At 40.6% G+C, this 22,297-nt stretch overlaps 1 long non-coding RNA gene across 1 annotated transcript in view; it reads left to right on the forward strand.

The window, feature by feature from the left end:
* Nucleotides 1–9,551, forward strand: part of LOC140997461 (uncharacterized) — a 69,458-nt gene extending 59,907 nt beyond the window's left edge. Inside the window, exon 3 of the long non-coding RNA XR_012179367.1 lies at nt 9,505–9,551. This is a non-coding gene — a long non-coding RNA (uncharacterized lncRNA). The remainder of the gene's footprint in view (nt 1–9,504) is intronic.
* Nucleotides 9,552–22,297: the final 12,746 nt, after the last annotated feature.

Below are 22,297 nucleotides of genomic sequence, written 5' to 3' on the forward strand. Positions count from 1 at the left end.
TGAACATGGTAGACATCACACCTGTTATACATCGTCATGTTGGCATTGTCACCGATTATAAGCATTGTCATTGTGAGCATTTGAGCATTCTGATGTTAGCGTTTAGCTGTGTATAACTTCAGAGAGGTGTTACCATGGCTGTAGAGTCTTGTTACAACTACTAATGAAAAAAGGGTGACCAGATGAGAATGGAAAGTGATAATTCGGAGGGACGTTGGGCCATATTTGAAGATAAAACAACATATTTGATAACCCATTAGCCTCCATTAGACAACAGCTGATGTTAGCATTCAAATGTTCGCTGTCCACTGTCTTTTCAGTTGGTATACAATTAGGAAGCAGTGAAAATTAAAACAATTTGTTACTAGAGTTATGGGCTCCAGTACAGTAAAACACTGAAAGTCAAACACTGAAGTGAATTATTTTGGATCATGAAGTGAATTGTCTGTCATTAGGAAAAGAAACAGGACATCTGGTCACCCTAAACAGAAATCTGTTGATTGAAACAAACATCATTTATTGAAAATGTATACTGAATTATGTGTCTGTGGGTGAAAGCTAATTATTGCTGAAAGACTTGTTGGAAGGATTTGTCAGATGTTTAATGTGGCATACAGACTCCTGCAGCATTTCTGGCTGTAAAGCTGAGACCAGCTGTAGACTCTTGGCATGTCTCTCCTACATGAGACTTCACCTGGAACCTGCTATTTTCACATATGTGAGAGACAGCCAGTCGTCCATTTAGCCAAACACCCAGGCGAGAATGTGCTGCTTGAAGGCTAAATTAATGAATCGATAATAGACTGCTGATGCTGTTCTCATTAAAAGGTAACAGTTCAAATGGATTCCTCATCAAACACTTCTGATACTAATAAGTACACAAAACTACACACAAACACACCCACTCACAAAAACACACACAACCTTCTGAGTCTAACATACCAGGTCTGACATCAGGTCTGAATGCATTATATAGATACATGGAAAGAACAGTGGGCTTACATTACCACCCATTTCCACTTCTTACATGTAGGCAGCAGATATAATTTATGATCATAATTACTGACACTTAAAAGCAGTCAGAAGAAATGTTGATAATGATAATTTAGTCCAAGTCACTATTTTCATCTTTCCTTCCCTCCCTCGCAGCTCTATCCATCTGTCAATGAAGTCCCAGACTCCAGTCATCTGTGTGTGTGTGTGTGTGTGTGTGTGTGTGTGTGTGTGTGTGTGTGTGTGTGTGTGTGTGTGTGTGTGTGTGTGTGTGTGTGTACAAAATAAGGCTTATTTCACTTCCTCTCACCTTCAGCTACATCTCCCTCTGCTATAGCTGCAGCCCCAGAGAGAGATAGATAGACAGGCAGAGAGAGACAGGTGTTGTCTGTCTTGAGTGCCTGCCCCGCTTCCCCTTGTGTGTGTGTGTGTCTGTGTGTGTGTGTGTGTGTGTGTGTGTGTGTGTGTGTGTGTGTGTGTGTGTGTGCGTGTGTGTGTGTGTGTGTGTGTGTGTGTGTGTGTGTGTGTGTGTGTGAAAATGTGTGTCTGTTCATGTGTGTGTCAATGTTTTTCTGTATTTGCGTGACTGCGTACATGTGGCGTTCTTGTTTAATAAAGGTATCCATAGACAAATCTATATGTACAGTATGCTCAGTGTGTGAGTGCGTGTGTGTGTGTGTGTGTGTGTGTGTGTGTGTGTGTGTGTGTGTGTGTGTGTGTGTGTGTGTGTGTGTGTGTGTGTGTGTGTGTGTGTGTGTCTGTGCACATATTGTCTGGAGGCAGTGCATCTCTCTCCTGAGCCAGGTCCTGCAGAGCTAGCGTGCTGCGTTCGCAGTCGGTCTGCATTTTCCCAGCAGTCTCCATTTACACCGTCTGCCACTCGACGGTCCGCGGCTGAAACACGTACTGTATGGACTCTCTTCCTTATAACAGGTACAACGGAGGGCAGCAAGATTTATGTAATGTTTTATACTTAACGTTCAAATTTGATGAATCCTGTCTCACAGGGCTGAATGGCTAAATAACTGGTGGTAGAAAGTAAACAACAGAGCCATTTGTAGTGTATCTTTTACTAACCTAATAAAGCCTCTGTCTCTGTGACTCCTGCACAATAACAACACATGAAGAAGGTATACATATTGATTATGCTTGTAGTGTTTCTAGGAAAGCTTGAGTATAAGACCAGGGACTGGTGTTTCAAGACTCATTTGTTCTAATTAAGAGGTCTCTCTGATTGATTTGGGCGGCTAATTGAATGGTGCGTTTTAATTCTGGGAAATAAAAGGAACCAACTTCTCTGTCAACAACCAGTATCCTCAAGAGGTTCCTCCTGAAGCTCCTTCATCCAATAATGACAAAGGCAACGTGTTCCCTCTCTTTATGAAACATTACACCAATGCGTCAGTGTAGTCATAATTGTTTATTAGTTTGGGATTACAAAAAAATAATTTCTAGTTCCATCCGCAGGGGAATTAGAGCAAACTTTGTAACAAAACACTGTTCAGCTCAAAATAAAAATGAGGATTTCAGTTTCCACTTTCCTGCCTTTTTTTATCTGGCCTTCTGTTTTCAGAGAGCTCAAATGTGCTTTGAAATACAACTGCTGCCTAAGAACTGGGTCAACAGAGAATTATACCAAGGGCAAACATATATGATATGATATAAGGTTAAAGCAATTATAATTAATGAATTCCTGTTTCCAAGAGAAAACTGCCACTGACCAAATTGAAACATCTGCAGGAAAGGTAGGAAAAGTTTCTAAATTTTCTCTGAACAGATTTGAAAAACCTGCCTGAAGGAACAGTTTTGAACTATATCGACTTAGAATTGACCCGGTAAAACTATAAATACAAAATAGGTTTTAATGTGCGGAAATTATAGGAGGTCTATGAGCAAATTGAAAGACATAGCTCAATCCAGCTTTCAGTCACTTACAGTATTACATAATGTTATACTAAAATGGACCACAGAAGGAAATAATGTAATTGTGAGAATGTGTAAAAAGTAGGGCTGTCAATCGATTAAAATATTTAATCGCGATTAATCACATGATTGTCCATAGTAAACTCCCGATTAATCACAAATTAATGACACGTTTTTTATCTGTTCAAATGTACCTTAAACATGGGAGTGGACAAATATGCTTGCTTTATGCAAATGTATGTTTATTATTATTGCAACAATCCAAAACAATGATAAATACTGTCCAGAATATTCTCCAGAATAACCTCATGCTCAAAAAATATGCTGAAAGCACAACGTGGCAAACTCAAGCCCAACAAGCAACAACAGATGGGCATATTGACCTCAATGTAACATTCCTTAGTAATAGTAACACAAAGTAGTGTCCAACTTTACACTTGTACATAACAATGTTAATTGGCCTGCGTGTTGTAGCCACCCATTTAGCTATCACTGTTGAAAGCTTGTCTCATGTAGAGTTGTCCAGGCATCTCTGTTGTAAACTATCCAGCGTGGTCTGCCTTTGGCGAGGGGAGGAGGGCTCTCTGCATCAGCAAGTGGTATTTGAGACCTGCTGGCTCCGGTGGTGACTCAGTTCACATGGACAGTAAATGCGAATAACTTTCTTCTTGTCAAGAGAACCATCTGGCAGGGCTTTGAAGCTGAACTTGCCATTCAAAAGATCCTTTTCTTTATCCATTACTGCTCACGGAGGTTTGTTTCTGCTCGCCATCCACAACGTTACAGCTGCATGCGTTAATCACACATCAAAAACATTTACAGCAGGAATTTGCGTTATTATTGTGTTAACTTTGACAGCCCTGGTAAAAAAAATAATATATAATGATTAGAACTGCATTAACTTATCTGCTTCTTTATTCCCTTAATCGTTTACTAATATTGTTTGAGTTATGAGATCAGGGGACATCAGTGATTAATGGTTGGGATAAAATGTGTGATGGTGCCATTGAGAACTATTTTCGGAGGCTGGAGACAGAGTAATGAATCCTGGTGGTGTTTAAGTCAAATATTTTACTGTATTTTTATGAGTCTTGTGTGGGGTGATTCAAGGTCTGGTGAAAAGATAAAGAAAAAGACCCATTGATCTTTGTCTAGCCCTGACACTGCATCCCTGTGGACTTAATGGTTTATTTAGAACTTTTGAAACCAAAGTGCAAACTCATTAAAGTTCTAAAGATGGCCAAGAACAGAAACTTGGCATCTACTGTAAGAGTTTTTAACTTATTCTTGTGTGTGACTTTTTAGCCCTGAGGACAGGCTGAGCTGGCTGTTTTTTTCTAGTACTTTCTCTCTCTGTACTTCATACCCTCGCTCAGAGCAGGAGGTTCAAAGCAGGAATATGAAAACAGCCGGTATAGGCCTCAAACACTTTGTGATCTTCTGCAGAGGAGAGTTCTATACTTTCCACATGTAAAGTCTGGACAATGTCAGGAGATGCACTTCCACATGTAGCACACAACAGAAGCCACTGGTTTAAGTGAGGGGTGGTACCTGGGGAGGAGGAGGACTCATCTGTAATGACGACTGTTTTTTGTGTTGATATAAACACTACACATATTTGGACAAATCCATAATTGCACCGAAATCATGAAAGCAATTTTCATGTCATCAACACTCCCACTCACTCACTGTGAATTTTCCAGACAATGACCTGTTCTATTCACACGCGGGCTCAGCGGGACACACATCGACTTTTTTAAGAGTGAAAAATGAAATGTTTGTTTTACAAGAAAGTTATACTTAAAGGTCCAGTGTGTAGGAGTTAGAGGCGTCTAGCATTGAGGTAGCAGATTGGAACCAAGTGAACACCATTTGTCTCACACTCCCTTACAGTGCCTCTAAAAATGAAACATGAAAGGCCCTCTGTAGAGCCAGTATTTGGTTTCTCCTTTCTGGGCTACTGTAGAAATATGCCGTTTCAACATGATGCCGTGGACGAGCTCATTCTAAGGTAATGAAACTACAACGATTCTTAGGTTGAGGTGATAACATGCGAATAAACACATTATCATAAATATTACATTCAATTTCTGCCGATAGATCCCTCTACATCCAACACACTGGACCTTTAAAGAGTTACAGTCTCATTTAGTTTTCTCAATCTATAACTGATGTGAAGAATTCAAAATGTGTGCCAGTAGAACATTATAAAATATGACAATGCATTTGTATAGTTAATAAGTAAATAAAGAGTCTAGGGACCCTGACTTTGTGGTGGCGCAACTGTCCTGACCACAAAATTGACTGTCCCTGATTGTGAGGGATTTCACCGCAGGGCATAGTGCACAGGTTTGGGGTTCATTGGAATGAGGCAGCACAAAGAGAGGTGTCGGTAGTTTGGTGGTAATTGGGTCCTAGGCTTTGCACTGAGATTGTAGGTATGTCCCAGAACCATGCATGTTTTTTGGCGCAGCATAAATTTGATGATTTTGTCAACAAGAGAAAGCGAAATCCTCCAGCAAATATGCAGCTGTAACAGAATATTGCATAAAACATTAATAAGGCATTTCAATAAATCACAGGACCATCTCACCCAGCCCTTCTGCACTTTGAATAGCAGGTGCGCTCAGAGACACACACGCTGCCTGTACTTGTTGTTGCACTTGCACTGTTAACATAGGGCACAGAGAGTTTGAATATAGCTCATCAATGAGATTCACCAGCTTGATGAATTACAGACTGCATTCTTCAGAAGACAATAAAAATGGAAGAGCCAGAAAGGAAAAAAGACAATACCACACTGAACAATGCGACAACTGTTCACTGAAAGATGCAAAAAGCTTTTCAGGCCATCAGCAGCGAATTCTGATAACATCTTGTAACATTCAGTTAATTACTAAGTGATTGCTCTTCGTGAAATAACAAAAGTTACAGGGCAAGTCTTTTTTTAAAACTGCCTCAGCTTGAAGCAAACTGATCACTCAACGTGTCTTTATCTCAAGATCAAATGGAGTCAAAATAATTATTTTAAAAATCCACATTAATAATTGATCATAATGTTGGCACATGTTTTGTTGTCATGTACGCTCACACCTCTCTCTCTCTCACACACACACACACACACACACACACACAAACTTCCATTATTTCAGTGGCCACATTTAAACCAGTCGCCATATCCGCTGCCAGATACTGAGTCATTAACATAATTATAACATGCAGAGAGTTTTGGAATGAGCGTGTGATTCTTTCCAAAAGCGTTGTCACACTGCCTCATTTGTGGGATTCATCTTCAGTCACACTCAAGTTGCCTCCCATCTGCTCACTGAATACTACAAAATGTATAAGTAGGAGAAGTTCTCATCCTCATCTCCATGAAATGGCCCAACAGATTTCTAAAGGACTCTCATGTCTGTTGGCCTTTACACCAGCCTTTTCCTCTTCAGCTCAATATAGTTCCTACAACATTTATGTGAGCTATGTGCACAATTTACATATTGCCTTCGAGGACTTTGAATCATCAATGTTTGCTTGATAATGCACCTGAACATACTAACCCTCAGGTCCTGCTGTAATTGGATTTCATGGTTGAGAAGTAACGACAAGGAATTGTTTGATTTAGAGCAGATTACTTCCACAACTTTGGCTCTCGTCCCTCCATTTTGGAGAATAAAAACATATTTGAGATAAAACAAATGATGCTTGTAATACTGCCTAATTATTTTTATTCTTACGTGGGCCAAAACCCTTTTAAAGTGTTGTTATTTTATAACAAATTTAAGTGCAAGGAAAAGTAGTCATCATCACCATAACTACTTAAGTAATCAGTGGGCTTTGCCTGGGGGTGCATTTTCAGCAGCACCGACGCTACTGAATAACTATAGAAGTACTGTAGGAGTATTATAGGAATACTACAGGCAGTAGTATTGATTAGTCATTAGTTTTGCAGCTATGAAGTCATCAAGCAAAGTTTTGTGCTCGTTCTGCTTTAATGATAAAGCTACATGAAAAGTTCAGCAGATCAGAGTTTCATGGCAATCGATCCAGAAAATCTTTATCTAAGTTCATTCATTGAAATGCATCTTGCAGAAATGTTTGCTAAATAAATGTTTTTTTTAATGATGAACTTCACTTTTCCTTCTGCGTGACATCTGCTGTGCTAAAAAGTAATCCTCAATCATCAGTTCACTCAATGTAGCTGCAAAATCCAAAACATCTAATCTAATGTAATTGTTTCTCAATTGAGGCCAATTTCATTCAGCCAGAGAGATTTTCCACAGCCTGTGAACAGACATTTATAATGCATTCCCTAAATGAAGAGCCCAATCAGCAGATCCCTCTGGCCTGATGCCTCAATCTGTTTCTCAATCTCATTTCTAATTTATCTTACTCTGCCCCAACAAACTCTGCACCGTGAAGTGCAGTTTGACATTAGTCTCTCGAATCTGCAGTGTGCGATGAAGTGGGAGAAGAGTGGTCTGGCATTAATCCCATTCCCAATTCAATCCCCAAAACTCCATAACGTGCCCTTCATTTGTCTTGGATTCAGCTTCATTTGTGCTTTATGAATGAGCCTAAAAATGTGAGAATTTCTGTTCCTTCAGGAAGTGTGAGGAGTCCTCATGGCTTCCTGGTGTAGCTTTGACTGTACAAGTGAGGGAGAATCAGGTTCACCTCGTATCATTTACTGTTTCTATCTTCTACATTTGCAGTTGTCTTACTTAAATGACTTTTACTCTCTGTGTACAATTAATGTGATCCACATTGATAATGGTTATCAGCAGGTGATGTTGGATTGTGTTCTTGTCCTTGTCGTTCTTCTTCTAACCGACCTTTAACACTGCTAGAGGTGTGTGTGTGTGTGTGTGTGTGTGTGTGTGTGTGTGTGTGTGTGTGTGTGTGTGTGTGTGTGTGTGTGTGTGTGTGTGTGTGTCTGTGCATTTTATTTTGTGACATTTTAATGCTAAAGGTCACAGCACTTTGGAGTTTTGTGTTTGTTGACTCTGTCCAGAAAATCAGAGCTAACCACAGTGGTGAAACTGTTTTGACAAATTTTACAGTGGTTATGGATGTTCGAGTTCTGAACTGTCGGGCCAAGAAACATGACATTTTGTATTTCCTCCACCTCAAAAGCTGCCTCCAGGGCATCCTACAGCCTCAACCAAAGGGACAGTTTAACATTTTCAGGCCTTTGCTGTTTCTCAGTGGGATTTTAGGTTCATCCTGCATTCATATTTGCCAGTTTCTTGACTTGACTCTTTTTCATTTTAACTTTTGCCCAAATAGTTGCACTTTTAAACATGCACATCAGCAATTTTACAACCTGGATAGCCAGTCAGATTTCAGAAGTTTGGCTGCAACTTTGCTGGTCAAAGGTCACCAAGGTTGAACTCAATTTTTTCAAGTACTTTGCGTGGAAACAGGGCACATGTGTCACCACATGTAAAAACAGAAACGGAAAGTGCTGCATTGAAAGCTCGTGTTGTGTATGTGCCATCCACTCTCTAGAGTGTCCTTGTATGTTTGCCACCATCAAAGGCTCCCACCACATGAGTGGACAAAATATCAAAGAGAATATTCACAGTTTCCATCCTGTGAGTTGAATATGCGTAAGGGAATGAAACAGCGGCTTAAAATACTGAACACAGCAACATTTGACTATTAACATCAAGGTTATACCTTTCTACGCACTGTATATCTGAGTGCTTGTGGGACTGATGAACAAAAGTGTCTTCTTGCTGATTTCTCGAGGAAAAGAGGAATCCATAATGCAAAAGATGCAGTTTGATGTATGACCTCAGGAGAGACGTTCTCCCACAGATTTTAGATGGCGGTTGTCAAAGTATGAGCTTTTGTAGTTGTTGCTGAGAAGCTTGAACACCCTCTCTGACAGTGGAAATGATAAAAAAGGAAAAACAGAGACAATGTTTCTAGTGTGGTTGACAGGGTTGTAACACACACTTAACAAAGGCATAAGGAAATAAGTATAACCAACTCCAGCAAACATTCGCATACACATGAATACTGTAGATGTGCAAAGGCACACACAATCCTGTGTCCGGAACTCTGTAGCGTTATCAGAAAGGACACATGGCGAGTGTACGACTGTTTGCAGAGGCTTGAGGTGAAAAGAGCCCCGATCCAACATTGTCATAGCTTCTGTAACGCTGCAGGTGTTATAAAAGCGACTGGAATATGGATGAGTGGGAGACTGCCGTGATTGAAATGTGCTAAAGCGAGTCGGCGCCTTTGTACTACCCTCCAAGGTGTGGGAGTGGAGGACGAGAGAGAGAAAGTAGGGCAGAGAGGAGTGAAGTAGACAACAAGGTGGAGCTGCTTGCTGAGACTTTGCTGGCCTGAGCCTGAACACAAGTTGCCCTCAAGCACTGGTTCTCAATCAGATTATTTTAACCCGATTCGCGGTGCTGCACAGCAAAGCCTTATCCTCCGCTCTGTGTGTGTCTGTGTGTGTGTCTAAAGCAAAATGTGCTCAGATTCTCTTGTCGGTTAACAAGTAAAGCATGACAGGGTTGCATGGGTTCATAACACACATAAACACTGACACAGTTTTGCTCGTATCTCTTTCAGGAAACCTCCTCCTACTCAGATCGAGGCCTCTGAGAAATGAGCTGCCAATGTAAGTCCTTTGCCTGACCTCAGCACTCAACCGGTAATGTTGCTTTTAATTTAATTGAACTGACTCAAAGTTGTAATTGAGTACACAAACACTCATACACGCACAGAGCCGTAGCCTTGGACCCCCAACCTTTAACTGCCTTCTCCTCGCTAACCATCAGGGACAGGATTCACCACTGGCTTCATTTATTAGGAGCTAATTGCTATTCCCCGCAAACACACTGATGGGACATCAAAGGATGACTCACTACAGGACAAGCGAGTGAAATTCAAATTTCAAACACGACCCTTCCTTCAGTGTTATGCTACAGAGTCGCCACTTCTGGCTTTAGTTTGTCATCCCGAGCACAAGGAAGGCTTAAGGCGCTATCAATAATGGATGAGGATGTGAGACTTTCCAGTGAGTTTTCCAGAAGCGTCAGCGCTCGCATTTAAAACCCAGTAGTACTGGCTCTCTCTGCACCTGGAAGCTGATGTAGTAGCTTTCAAGCAGTTCCTGAGGCAGTGTAGTCGGTCAGTGCTGCTCACAGCAAAGATAAGAAGCTGCAGCTTCAGAGAATCGCTGCGGATAAGAAAGTTAGATGTGAGGAACAAGTGTACAGACTTCCTATAATGCATTCACTGAAAAGTAGATTTATCTTTCTAGTAAACTCTAGCCCAGATAACAAATACACAGCAAAAATATCCCATTTGTTATCAATCGGATTGCAGTGCAATAAGCCTCCAGAAAAAAAATATGTACAGTAGTTAATGGTGGGAGACAAATAATTTTTTGATCCTGTTTGAATTGTGCCATGAATTACACATATGATGCTTGTCAGTTTAAAAGATACATTTTTAACTTGAGAAAGTCAGTTTGTCATTAAACTGTTACAAGTACAAGACGGTGCAAATACTTAACTAGAAAGACTACACCCACAAGTGATGTGACATGCACAACTGAAACCTTGTTGAGCCCATCTCACATATTAACTAGCTCTCAAAACTGATTATCAGTTTGCATTTCTGCAGCTGTCAATATGACCATACATGTTGTGATTTTCACCTTTTTTAAAAGTTTTTCTGTGCCGAGGTGACAGCCATGTTGATGTTGTTGACGTATAGTGAGTGAGACAACGAAGATGTAGATCACTGATCAGTTTCAGACAAAATTAAATGGTATTTTATGTCTTCACAACAAACTGCAACGTTCTTGACTTGCAAAATTGTCTTTTAAATTGACAAACATCACATGTGTAATTCATTCAAGACAGTATTTGTCACCAATAATCACCATACATATTTTTCCGAGACAAGTTCCCATGCGGGAAACTGGAAGTGGAGGGACTTCACCTTTATTAGCGACATCTGGAGTCGTGTAAGCTATAGTCGCTGACTTTCTCTGTCTGCTGTTGAGAGTGTTCAGTTGGTTTATCGGAGCTGTTTTGCTGAGTTTGGAAATAAAGTTAATAAGAGCGGTGAGAATAAAGCAAGAAACAGTAAACATTTGGGCTGAGAAAAACAAAATGATGATCGGAAAGTTGCTAAAAAAGTTATTCTGAGTAAAGTACAATATTTTTCTCCAAAATGTAGTAAAGTGGAACACTCACTTAAAGTAGAAGTACCTGAAAATTGGGCTTAGGTATAGTACTTGAGTAAATTTACTTAGTTACATTCCATCACTGGAAACAGGTTGCAATATTCTCCCACCAATGGCGGATTTTGTCACTTATTTCAAGAAAATAAGATTTATAGGCCGTCATTACAGACAGACATCCTGTTCTGGTGTAACTGGACATTCCAATAGTGTAATTTTAATGAGGAAATGGGGAAGCTGGTTGTTTTATCTTGCAGATTGAAGATTGTGTCTGCAGGGTTGTGTAATGTTTGATCTGGAAGAAGCAAATGGCCTCTATGTTCGGGTCTTTGAATTTCTAGAAAGTATCAGCACATGCACATGTGGATGTAGCTTGGGAGAGCTTATATAATGTTTCTTCTCCATCCCACCACCGATTCATTTTAAGTATTATATCCACAACCACTTCTCACATACAACCACATGTTCAATGTCAAGCCACTGTCCTTCGTCCCTTCGCACACAACAGTCTTTGTAGTTTCCTCTCAAATATTTACATCCACACTTCCTATATCGCATGTACACACATGCACTGTGAGACAGACATTTGCATACAAATATAGATCCTGACATTCACACACACGGGCACATGTACACCTCGGCAGACCCACACTTGTGCACACATTTCTGCGGGAACAGTGGTCCTGCCAGATGTGTTGCTGCGGTTTGGAGATAACAGGAAGCTCCAATCGCAGGACTCCTCTCAATCCTTCCCATAAGGCCCCTGATGGGAGTCTCCCTGGGGTGAAGGATGAGAGTGTGAAGCTGACATCACACACACAATAGGCCATGCTCGAGGTGTTAGAATTGGATCTGGAGGTTGCATTTGACACCGGCTTTTGTACAGTAAGTTGCGCCGTGGCTTGATAACAAATTAACCATACAACCTTCTTTGTGGCGGATTAATTAGTGCTTTCCTTTTCAGGTCAAAGTAAGACAGGCAGCATTCGCCGGAGGGATAATCAGATCAATGACAGCTTCGCAGAGGAAAGACAGAAAGGATACGACCACAATATTGAAACGCCGTGATCAAAGCCGAACTTGCTTTGTGAATGAGAATGCAGGGAGAGGAGCAGGGCTGCAAAGGACAGATGTGATTGATGCATTACTCTCTCCCAGCTGTCTGCACACAAAGGCAAGGAGAATGTCGCAATTTCCCTGAATCAGAGTGAAGAACTTCTTTTGTCTCTTCACTCTTACTCTCCTTTCTCGTCTCCTGTTATGCACTGCATGCATTGTAAGGTACTCATCCTGTGCTATTATAAAGCCTCTCAAGTGTGCAGACAAGCTGACTTGGAAACACGTTTTCAGTCAGACCAGGACAGCATAAAAGTGCTCTTTTGTCCAACACATTGAACATGAACTTGGTTTCACAGATTTAAAACGTGATGTGAACCAGCCTATTTTTCTACCTTTTGTAATCCATGATGCCTGAAAAACAAAGATGAATCGCAGGTTATCCCCCAGAGATGAGATGTGCCGTTACCTCTGAAATCTGTGTATTTTTAGATGAGTCACAGTAGAGAAAACATTTGTTAAATGGATATGTTCTAATACGCCGAGGCGAATTCACTCGCGAGCGCACAGCCCACTCGCACCGCGAACAGAACATGTAAGAAATTAATTAATGTCACTCTGTGTTACTATGTCAAGGTCAACATCCTCTCTGACTCAGAAATCCTATCAGCAAAGATCCACATTACCTGCTTCGGTGCAGTTTAACATGGTAATGAGTCTCAGTGGTGATGTTCAAACCACAGTGGGAAGGGAGCCTCATGGGGGCCAGTTGATTAAGCAGTCTTACTGTTTAATGTTGTAAAACAGCCTCTAATTTATAAATCACACCTTGGAACAGCACAACGGGACAAAAGAGCTTGTCATTTCCTTTTTTATAGTTTAAGTTAACGCTGAATTTTTGGTTATAAATCCAATTAAACCTTCCCAAATAGAAGTAACATGACTCATGTTTTACATCATGGCAGAATGTACTGCACTTCTTCTTTTTCTTTGGAAAATGAGGCAAAATATGTTAATTTTGCTTAAATGACACCTTCCCCTCGAGCTAGCATGGACAAGTTTGTGCGTAACCTGATGACTCATGTTATCCCAGCATGATTCGATAGTGTCTCACAAAGCTTCCTGTGATGTCACAGAATGCTTGGCTTTCTCGCTCTTCAAGTGCCCCCATAAATGTTCAATGGGGTTGAGGTTAGGTGATGGTGGAGGAAAGTCCATGACAGTCAGGACCCCTTGGTCTTATTTGGTCTTTAAGTAGTTCTTGCAAAGCTTTGAGGTGTGACTGGGGGCAGGTGTTTGCGCAACCTTGTGGAGTCCATGCCACAAATAATGCTAAAGCTCATTTAATGTCAAATGAAGACCAAAACATGGAAACTCTGGAGAAGATTTTTATAGGTTTGAGTTTTGTTACATGAAGCTGAATTAATCAAAATGTTCTATGGTGTCAGGGAAGGCTTTATCAATAATGCTGCAGGATCACAGATTATAGATGAGTGCATATTAACTCGGGATGATTTTTAGCCATGCTAGCAGCGTAGATCACAAGATGGCTCAGTCAACCTGTTTGGTCCAGACTGAAATATCTCAACAGTTATTGGATGTATTGCATTTACATTTTGTACAGACATTCTTCTCCTGTCCAATTCTGTGGTTTGTTACCAAATATCTGCAAAACTGATGACATTTCTTACAATCTCAGCTGTCCTTTTTTTCCATGTGACTTTGGACAACAGCTATATAGTCTGAGGGCCATCCTAATATATATATATATATATATATATATATATATATATATATATATATATATATATATATATATATATATATATATATATACATACTATCTCTGCCTGTCCTGCTGGTTTTATGACTGTTGTCATGGCAACGGCTCATCCCATGCGGTTGATAGGTTGACAGGTGGCCATTAGGGTATTATTGTGACCTCACGTGGGGATTGTGAGGCATGAATGCAGAGTTGACCCACTTGGTGTCCAGAGGGGACCCCTGTCCTCTCCTACCCATCACATCTCCACAGGAAGTGACTCTTCACCTTTTCCTTTTCACAGCAGGAAATCTCATTGCGCCGCTGCTTCCACTGTGGAGGTCACGGCTGTGTGGATGTATTAGACTGAAGCATGGCTATTGTGTGTCAGGCCAAGGGCATTTAGAAGTGAGGTTTAAGGCTTATCCTGGTGGGATTTATAGCCGTGCTGTGGCTGTTCATAACAGGCTGTGGGAGACTGCTCGTAGCTCACAGACACAGGCAAATGCAGCAACTCACAGAGACAGTGTTGGGGAAGCTACTTTGCGAGCGTAGCTTGTAAAACTACATGTAGTTCAGCCTGGCAGTAGTTTGAACAAACTACATTTTTACTCCTGGAAAAATGTAGTTTGTAAAACTACTGCTAAAAAAAGTAGCTTTAGCAACTACTTATACTCATTATACTCATTTAACTCAGCGTTAAATAAATCAACATATGGTGTATATGAAACAAAATATAATAGCCTACAAAAAATTCACATGCCAGCAGAAATATGCCTCTCAACTCAAGTTTTATTTTTTAAAGAACAAAAGCTGACATTTTTGGTCAACATCACAGGAACTTCAGAGGCACTAACACTTAGGCACTAGAACTAGATGCCAGGGCAGAATCGCTTGTTGACACGACACATGAGCAGTCTCTCAAAGTTTTTATCAGACAGCCGGTTCCGTTTGGCACTAAAAACATCTTTACCAACACTAAAAAGCCATCTATATCCAACATGTACATGCTCAAATATGGCCATGGTTGGGCTGGCACGTTCGGGGGCACATCGGGGGTAGCTGGAGGGTTGTCCATGACGTGCTTGTGCCATATGAGCACTGCCTTCCTTGGCATAAAGACCCACCCACTCTGTGAAGCATTTGAGTGCTGCCAGGGCAAGCCAATCAGAGGCAGCGTTGGCTTAGCATGTCATGACATGTCTCATGCCTTTTTTCAAGAAAAATAAAATAAAATTTATATTATATAGGTCTTTTTTTTTGCAAAAAAATATTTCATGTTATTGGCCAAAATTGTAGTTTGTAAATTGAGTAGTTAAACTACAAAAAATGACCCAAAAAGTAGTTGAAATACTTGACGCAGCACAAAATATGAATGCAGTTTAACTACCAGCAAGTTACAGTAAATTGTAGTTAAGCTATGTAGTTCAACTACACGTAGTTTAAGTCTCCCCAACACTGCACAGAGACAGCACAGGACGTCACTGAGCCGAAGCTTTGTAGTAAGATTTGAAAGCTTTCATTAACGCTTTCAGGTCTTATAAAAGTTGATTCATGATAAAAACATCAAACCTCTTCTTATCCCTTCAAATGATGATGTCTCGCATACTGGAGGTCGTCCTCAGTTCTATTTAGGCAAAAAGATGAAAGACTGGCTGAATACTGACCTGAACTTCAAACATAACTCATTGATGTATATGTTTGCCATAACATATAATTAGAGATAGACGGCTCTGATTTAATGTGATAGCTTGATATCAAAGAGCAGCGGAGGTTTCTAGTTAACGTTTTAGCCTTTGAAATGGATCTTTATCCTGCGTGTGGGAGGTGGTGTGTGTGTGCCTGTGTGAGAGCGTGAGTTTGAATGGCATCTTTGCATTCAAGTGTCTTAATATATGTGCATTCATAAAAAAAATCTGCTAGTGTCTGAGTGTGTGCATGCACATGTGCATGTCTCCATGTCTGCTTGCATTAGTCCTTCTGATTTGCCCTGAATCTAGAGATCGAGGCCGCAGCTGTAGCCCACAACCCTCTCCTCCCACTGTGCTTTCCTGCGCACTCGACCCAGCGAGAGACACCCATCCCTGTGCTATTCCCAAATATAAAAATACACTCTCAAACTAGAATGGCACTCAGTAGAGCGCATACCTCCGCCAAGTCCCAATAGTCCCCATTAATTTAATCAAGCCTAATCCAATATCAAACTCAATAGCCCTGGATCATGCTAAATTTAACCCACCCATAACTGCTAACCATTATTTAAGCTTACCAGATGTAGGACCTGCAGCAAATTGTACCAACTCATAGATACCAGCCACCTAAATACGGCTGAAGATCCATGCATTGTTCCCTGAGAAATTAGCAAAAATGTGGATAAACGCCCTTTCTCACAGTGTTAAAGAAAGTGAGAAAAAACTCCTGAATCTGTCCATTTAATGCGAATCCACGCCAAAAGTTACAGCCTTTTTAGTACAAAACTCTATTTGTTACTGTCGCTCCTTCTGATGAGCAAGGAAATACTGTGAATTTCATGCTCAGTAACTGGGTTCATATCCACTTGATTTGACTATCTGAGACTCTTGAAGCCTCATATTAGCTTCTACTGACCTTTAAAATGTATTTGTGCTGGATTGTGTCCCATATTTCTTAGACTGGAGTCACACTTTTTATGTAGAGATTATTAAAATGAACAATAACTCATTCTGTGGGCATATGGGCATATGAGTTTTAAAAAAATGCAACTCAGTTAGCAATAAACAGCCATGATTAGTTGATAAAGACGGCTGTTCAGTCGCATTATACTGACTAGCCCATCTTAATGTATTGTCTCGCTTGTGACTCTGCTCCGTGGTGCACAGGCATCTTCACACCTACAGGTCTAATGTCCCTGCGGATCCACAAAGGGATGTTGACAAGGTCAAAGTGTGGGAGTATATGATTTATGTTGGAACATGGCCATGATAACTGCTGCCACATAGATAAGAGGTGAAGGTCAAAATAATGAGCTACATTTCATATCATCTTATGGATTTAGGGTCACAACAAGTGGGATTTTAATTTTATTTATTTATTCCGATTCAACGCTTCAGTTCCAAGGTGACACAACGATTGGGCTGCATGATCCTTCAGCACTCACAACCATATAAAACTTGTTGAATTGTTTCTGAAATACTGAATGTAGCAACATTTTCTCACTCCCAACTCGTCAAATTGGTCAGTGGCCTTAAAAGTACAATATGTTACTTCTGCCACTCGGGGTCTCTAGCAAAACAAAAAAAGACATTTGCTGAGTGTTGTGTCTGGAGCGCCGGCGGACCCGAGTCACATCGGACTGTGCCGTTTACTAACGGGAGGAGAGCTCAGAAATTACCTATTAACTTTTAGGATTAGAGAAGAAAAGTGGATTTGTCTTCACTCCTGTTTATCAACCTGACTCCAGCAGTGATCCACGGAATATCGCTCGTACCAAACTCAAGAAAATACATAACAAAGATTAGTAATTTTTAGACATTTTAATGACGTTACATTTTTACACTGTGGGTACCACTGTAGCATCAGTTTCGCATGTGAGGGATTCCTCACATTTATGACTTTGGGACTGTGTAACATTGTCAAATGGTCATGGTTTGTTAGCATGAGGCACAAACGTGGTCAGGTTTAGGTAAAGATCATACTTTGAGACGTTCAATCACGTCACTTACATCTTGTGTAATTTATGCAAGTCAACTTACTTGCGCAACATAACTTAAAACACATCAATGTTGACACTTGGTCATACATGTGATGCAAACTCTAGTCTCCTGAGGAAATGTCCTGCATATGGCCCATCCAACCCCCCGAACTCAGACTTTTTTGCCCTTCATACTACAACAGTAGAGTGGTAACTACAGCGTCAAACTTAGAAGCTTATGTTTAACTGACCTAGATGCTGTGGGACGTGCTGGATATTAGTATATAAATGTTATTTATGTGTACATTTTGTGGAAAAAATACAATGTGTGAGATTTGAAATTGAACTAGCTTTTCAGCATGACAGGAGTAGTGTACTTACAGATCTTTTCATTGACCTCTTGTCTCCCCTCCAGGCAAAGTTAGAGGTCAGGAACAGTGTCAGAACAGCAACTATAAAGCAGTGCATATTCAGTTTCAGCCATGCTTGTTAATACACAGCAATAAAGTAACCACTGTGAACATTTTATGATAATCAGGGCTACAAATTCATGAATAATCAGTGCTAGGAAGAGCTGCTTTTTTAAATGTAAAACACTCAAAACACTCTCCAGATGGCACGTTCAGCTCTTAAATTTATTCACTCCTTTTTTTTATACATATACGAGGCTTTCCTCATCCTGAAAAACAAAAAATGCTAACAACATCACTCCACAGCTTTTTAACGCACCGACATATAGAAGTAGTTTTGAGGACATGGAAAGTTCCATCGGCCATCAGAGGCAGTGAAGTGGTGCCGCTGTCGTTCACTGACTTCCTTTCTGGCTCACAGTCTTCAGAGATGGGCTAAAATGAGTGGGTCATCTATCACAACAGAGGGGAGAGTGGTAAATTTATAGCTGTGAAAATAGGCCAGAGCACAGCACTGATGGAACAGATAGAGTGTAATTAGGACAAGGTTAGCCTGCCTCACACAAACACGCGTGAACGCACACACATTACACACTATTTATTATTAATTACGTGACACACATACATAAGAGGGTTTGCGCCTTCGCTCACAAACACTCAGCACTCGGAGGCATTCAGTGACTGACAAATTATTCAATTAAGTCTCACTCGAATGAGGCCTCGTAACTTAAAAACAAAAGCTAAGAAAATTCTAATTTTCCAAGCGGTCGCAGGCAATTATTATCTTGCACACACATATGCCTCACATATTCACACTCATTTACACTCTCACACCTTACCCGGGATAAACACATGCATCAAACACTCTCCAAACTGACACACATCTCCTCCTCCAGCATCCGATCTCTCCTGCTGAAAACTGTATTTTTGCATAAGACAGAACTCAGAACCCTCCTGACACCACCATCTCTCGTTCATCCTCCCCCGTGCTGTTCCTCCCCACTTGCTGATTTTTCATCTTCCTCTGCTCTTCTTTATATTTTGTCTCCCCGGTGCTCAGTTTACAGCACATTTACTCATTTTCACACCTTCTTCATTCCCGTTAGATTGCTTTCATTTTCGCTGCCGTCAAAACCCACACCTTTCTCCCCACAGCTTTTCCCTAACTTCCTTCTGTCCCTTCCTGCTCTCTGTAAGCACTCGCCTCCCTTGTTTTCGTGTAACACACACCGCCTTTAGACACATCACACTCACACACACAGAGCTGTCCCCTGTCTTCCAGGGCAGTGCTGTAAGCCTATGGAGCAGATGGGCTCGCTGACTGAATGCCTGAGCTGTTCTCTGACAAACCGCCTCTCTGTACAGTGTTGCTCAGATGAGGGGATGATGTCCTTTGCTCAGTCTCTCATCTTAATCTGGCCGCCCACTGACTCGCCAATCTAGAAACTGGCAACCGCTCGAAAAACCTGGCAACTCTAGACAGACAACTAAAAGATGTTTTGATACAGAATCTAGCTGTATGAATATCAGTTTGGATATTTCCAAGATGGCAAAGCTTCAGTTTGTGAATGAAAATATTTGGGAATAAAAATTCTCACTTTGTCTCGGAGTGAGGAGTCCATTTGTGTGGAACTATTTTTATGCCAGAAAATATGTAAAATGAGTAAATATTGTTGAAGACAGAATGGGTGAAATGTTCATTTAGTGGTTTTTCATCATCAAATATTTACAGACACTTGTTTTACAGATGGTTAATAGATAGGTGCACTCGTTCAAGATTGACAGAATGATGAAGTACTTAGCAGATTATTAGACATGAAGGTTCCTGATAGGGTTGTGGGTTTTTGAAGATCACAAATGTATCCCAGTAATTTAGGTTTCTGTATTTTGTGCTGATATTGAACATCTTTGATTCAACCATTTTAATCCCAAAGCATCTATCCCTTTGGGCCAGTGGTACAGTACATTTTTCCTCAAAGCTATGCTTAAACTGGCAACAGATTAGTATTCTACTTCAACTTATCATTATGAAGACAATGTTGATTGTACAGTGTATGGGATATAGAATAATGAAACCATCTGTGTTTACATTTGTCCCTATAAACCTTGTTATTACTATGTTTAGTCACCGGGCACGCGGTCACCCAATTTCCATTATAGACTAAATGGCTGAATAAACTCAAACTCAAAGCTTTTAGGTTTTAGTTTTCGGTTGCCACTTCAAGTACTTAAAACTGGCACTTCTCCATTTTATGCAACTTCTACCTCTACCATACTTCTACTCCACTTTCCAGAGGGAAATGTTCTACTTTTTCTTCACTAGATTAATTACAGCCGTAGTAATTCATGATTTTCCAAATAACACTTTACATTTAAAAATAAATCATATGATAAGCTTATAGAATACGTTGTATGGTAAAAGATAAAACCAGTATTGGACAAGGGCCCTTGTTACATTTCAGATGAGTTGTTAGAAGTTCCATCATATATAACAATCGATCAGTAACTTCTAGATTAGATAGTTCAAACTTGTTCATCTTTCCTATCCCATTATCATCTTAGGCCCCCTCAGACTTATCTTCAGGAGGCCTAACTTCTAAGGAACCAATGGACTGAAAATCTACTAGTAGTTAAAACTACCTCCACCCTAACCAGCTACAGTAATGTGATGTTTGATATTTATATGCTGAAATATACTGTCACACCCTCATCCCAGCATCATCAGAATATAAATGAAGTCCTTCAAAGACGATGTCGTTTCAGGTATGACTGTTACTTTCTGCTACTTATCGTTATTTACATTTTTTTTGACATCCACTCAGACCCTTTATATCACTTCTTTACTGATGCACTATTGTGTAAATTCTGACCTGAACAAGTGATAACATGCACACATGCCGCATGGAAACATCAGAGAGTGATGGTACTTGGCAGACTCACTGCCCAGCTTGTATTGAGTGTGATCGCCCTCCTCTGGTTAGCAGTGTGAACTGCCTGTGGATCTGAGGTAGTTGTAACTGAGAGAATGAGTAAGGTCATGAATTGGACTCGACGCCAAATGCCCCTTTTCCCACTGGAAGAGCAGATGGCAGCTCCCCAGTGCACGAGGCAGGGAGATGCTACCACCAGACGCTCCGAGCAGGGTGTCAAGACACACACAAACACAGACACGTTAACGTTCTTGTCTTGTGTGCACTGTACACACAGACTGAGACGCACACACACACTTGTCTGTCCGGCAACGAGCTGATGAATGCAGAAGCTTGACCTGAATCTTTTATTTTTCTTGTCTGTGGGTTAGAATTTTTCTTCACCTATGTCAGTGATACTGTAGCAGGCCCTGCTTAATGAAAAACATCTTACCTGCAGCATCTTTCAAGTATTTTGCGTCATCCAGGTGAGCTCAAGCTGCCTTGTTATCCCACTGTAGTATAATTATCTACAATAATTGCAAATTAACAAAAAAAAAGCCAAGGTTCTGTATATGTACTAGTGTTCAAAACTTTTGACTGGCAGTGTACAGTTTACAATCCTGCCTCCATTATTAATGCAAGTATCACTGTCATTTGTAGGCGCAGTGGCTGACACATTGAGGAGGGTATGCTAAGCTTAGCTGAGTGGCGTGTCACGACGGGATATGAGGCAGTTAGCTAATGTGGTGTAAAAGGATTTAGAGGATTTGACCCTATCAGCGGAGATGACACTCAGAGAGGCTCTGTTAATGACACTAAATGAGTCTGCGCCTGCAGCATGCTAATAATTGTGGCATGAAAGCCAGGCTTATAATTTATATGGAGATTTTTTTGCAAATGGCTAATTGCTAGAAGTGTGTTGAGGTAATGTGTGTGTGTGCACGTGTTACAGTATGTAAAAGCAAGGTAACACAAAACAACATAGTGCCTTTCTCTGAAACCAATTCACATTGTGTTGCTGGAAATGAAGTGTCATCTTTTTAAATGAGCTAATATCCAACATCCTGTCGCTTATTGTCTGTATACTGCAACGAGCAATTATCTCATTTCCTCCAGGTTTGTAGCCCTCTGGAGGTTTGAACTGAGATTTAAAGGAAACAACTTTCCCGACAACATTTTAACAACTAGATTTATAGATCCGTCACGGAGGCAATGTTTTCTCCTGTGTCCCATTGTTTGTTTGTTGGTTGGCCGGTTTGTCAGCATAATTACACAAAAACTAAAGATCTGGATAAAGCGACGGATTCAGGATTTTTTTCTTGCTTTCTTCAACATTGCAAGGTGTTTTTTGACATTTTC

This window comes from Pagrus major, chromosome 6 (assembly GCF_040436345.1).
Source record: "Pagrus major chromosome 6, Pma_NU_1.0".
NCBI classification, from domain to species: domain Eukaryota; kingdom Metazoa; phylum Chordata; class Actinopteri; order Spariformes; family Sparidae; genus Pagrus; species Pagrus major.